Raw genomic sequence first — 3,446 nt, 5'->3', positions numbered from 1 at the left:
GTTTCCAAGGCTGTAAGTCTTTACGGAAGCAGACTGCTTCATCTTTCTCCTGCAGAATAGTTGCTAAGTTCTCACTGCTGACCTTTTGGTTAGCAGCCAAATGCCATAACCACTGTACCACCAGACTGCCTCAGATTCAAATGGGAGACTATATAATTTCCTCCTGCAGGGAGAGGGAGGAAACACAGTTATCTGGGGTTTCCATTCAGCTTTCTCAATTGAAATAGTATAAATCTAGAGCTGTCTGGTGGCACAGTGCCTAAGGCATTTGATTGCTAATCAGAAGGCTGGTGTTTCAAACCCACCAACCACTCCTCAGAAGAAAGATTGGCCAATCTACTTCCATAGACACCACCTTGGAATCCCAAGGAAGGGTTGCTATGAGTTGGAAATGACTCGTCAGCAATGAGTTTTTTTAAGAGCCATCTAGGCTCTAGTATAGTATAATAAAGCTGTCCATCACCATGTTCTTCTATTTGTCACATGAAGAAACCCATTTGCAGAAGAAGAAAAGGAGGTAAATACAACAAAAAAGCAAATTTGAGAGACTGAGTTCATGCAACCCACAGGAGCCCCTCGAGGCTAGCTCTACCCCTGGAATGTTCTCATTATAAGGGAAGAAATTCTCTCTACTCAAGGTAGTTAGAGTTGGGTTTCTTTTACTTATAACCAACAATGCCCAGATGAAACTTGACTAGAAGTACAGGCTTCTCTGAGGACATGACATGGTGAGTTGAGATGTCAAAGATGGTAGCAAGTAAGCAAGTGACTATATGCCTCACAACCTTGTTAATTTCATCTTCCATAAGAAAAAGATTATACTATCTATATCATAATATCTAATATCTATAAGCTCTTATGAGGATACAAAGAGTTCATATCTTATGTAATCCAACTCACCATCTGCCATCTAGCAGGTGTTCATTAAAATTTAATGCTTTGTCTGTTCCTTTTTACCCTTACTCCTCCTCTCCTTTCTTCTTCAAGGAAAAGGACTATGCAGTATTTCATCTCTATGTTGCTATCATTCAAAAAATGTTCATTAGGTTTCCTAATTATCCATGGAATGATTGCATGAGGGGTGTTAGGATAGAGAGTAGACTGAGTGAAGAAATATTCCAAGCAGAAGGAAAACCCAAGAGAACTGAAAGCTTGGCTCTGAAGCTTGAATTCAGATTGAGTCACACAATGTCTTTTTGGCAGTCACTGAATTGGAAGTAAGGTGCTCCTTTCCTGTGGTTCAGCTAAATGCCAACTCAGTTGTCCATGACTAGAGACATTGGGTAATTGCCTATGCTCCCACAAATATTTCCCTTTTGGTCCAGGGGAATTATATCATTTGTGCCAACAGATATCTACAGTGTAGATTATGGGAACCCAGGATTCATTTCCATGTACATCACTGTCTTTCTTACTTGCTTTTACTTTACCGATTAATTGCCAAGTACACCAACCAGAAAGGAGCTCTGGTGTCACAGTGGTCAAGGCATCCAGTTGTGAACCAAACTTCTATGCTCATTTTGAAGCATCTCCTCTATTAGTAAAATTCTTCTCCATTAATTTCAATAAGATTAAATCAGCCATAGGCACTTGGCCCATATCATTGCTTAAAACAAGAAAGAAGATTATTTTAATTACTTATTTGTTTGATTGTTAATTTATTAGTGAAAAGTTATTTTTTAATGTAGTTAATAGGTTTATTCTACAATACATTTATTTTATGTATATTGCATTGGTCTGTGCACTGAGTAAGGCTGAATAGCTGTAATTAACTTTTAAGTTTTTATGGTGCTTTATAAATTTACAAAACACATGCATGAATTTATTTATTTATTTTGTTTTTTGTAGAAAGCTTCTAGAGAGCATAGAATTAGTAGGATCACTAATTTACTCACAAGGTTACAGAGACCCGGTGACGTCAAGAGAGTTGCCCATTAACTACCCTAAAGAGTGACTTTGTCAAGATGGGAACCCAGATCTTGTGACATGGTCATTACCGTTCTGTAGACTCTAGAGCCAGACCAGGCTCAAATCTCAGTTCCACTGCTCAATAATCATGTGACCTAGGGCAAGCCACTGAACCCCTCCGGGCTTTGGGTTCCTCATCTGTACCAGCATCTCCCCCAGGGCTCCTGTGAGCTTTAGAGGAGTCAGTAGATGCCATGGGCTTACGACAACACACAGAGCATAGTACACTCTCAATAAGTATGTTGCTTGTTGTCCACGCCCAGTACTCTTTTCACTATGTCACAGGCACTCATCAACAAGCTGATTTATTTACATTTCAAATATTCTGTAAGTTTAAGAAATACAGAAACCAAGATTTGAATCCTATCTCTTACACTTATTATTTGTGCAAATTTGAGCAAGTTTTATAAGCTCTCTGGTTCCTATATCTCATCATTAAAATGGGAAAAGTAATTATGACTTTGCATGAACGTTATTTGGTAAAATAAGGTGATTCTATAAATCATTCAGTATGTGATCAGCACAGCATAAGCACATTATACATGGGAGTTATCATTACGTAACGCCTAAGGAATATTCTCTAAGTGATGCTCTCCTCAGCAGTTACAGTCTCTCCAACCTCATGCAAAGTCAGCCCTGAAGGATATCTTGGAATTCCCAGAACCCACTGTGATTGAGCTGATTCTGGTTCAATACCCTATAGGACAGAATAGAGGAGACCCATAGTGTTTTTCAGACTACAAATCTTTATGGAAGTAGGCTGCCTTAACTTTCCCCTGCCCAGTGGCTACCAGGGCTCCTATGAATTAACAAGGGGGGTACTGCAAGTTCTCTCAGCAGCCCTGTGGCCTCTCCAGGGACAGCCCTCATTTGTAAGGAAGAAGCTTAGTGATAGGCTCCTCAGGGAGCTAAGGGGTCATCCCCCTGGGCACTCAGTGTGCATCACACCAATCACGACCATGAAACCTACAGAAAGAAAGAAGCCTCTGATATCAGATTACAAATACTAATGCTAGCACTAAGCTAATACTAATACTAAGAAGAATAGTAATAACATTACTATTAATAAGAGTATGTTGCTGTTGTTAGGTGTCGTTGAGTCTCTCCTGACTCATAGTAACTCGATGCATGATAGAAAACAACTGCCCAGTCCTGCGCCATGTTCACGATTGTTATTCTAGAGCCCATCCTGGCAGCCACTGTGTCAAACCATCTAGTTGAGGGTTGTCTTCTTTTCTGTGCCCTCTAATTTTCTAAAGCCTGATGCCCTTCTTCTGGAACTAGTCCCCCCTGAAACGTGTCCAAAGTATGTGAGGTGAAGTCCCGCCATCCTCGCTTCGAAGGAACATTCTGGATGTGCTTTTTCCAAGACAGCGTTGTTTGTTCTTCAGGAACCAAAAAAAAAAAAAAACCAACCCCCCGCCATCGAGTGGACTCCCACTCATAGCAACACCAATTGTGTTTCCAAGGCTATAAAT

Source organism: Orycteropus afer, unplaced genomic scaffold (assembly GCF_000298275.1).
Source record: "Orycteropus afer afer isolate SDZICR_OR568_19922 unplaced genomic scaffold, OryAfe1.0 scaffold00625, whole genome shotgun sequence".
NCBI lineage: Eukaryota > Metazoa > Chordata > Mammalia > Tubulidentata > Orycteropodidae > Orycteropus > Orycteropus afer.
This window is presented reverse-complemented; position numbering follows the sequence as displayed.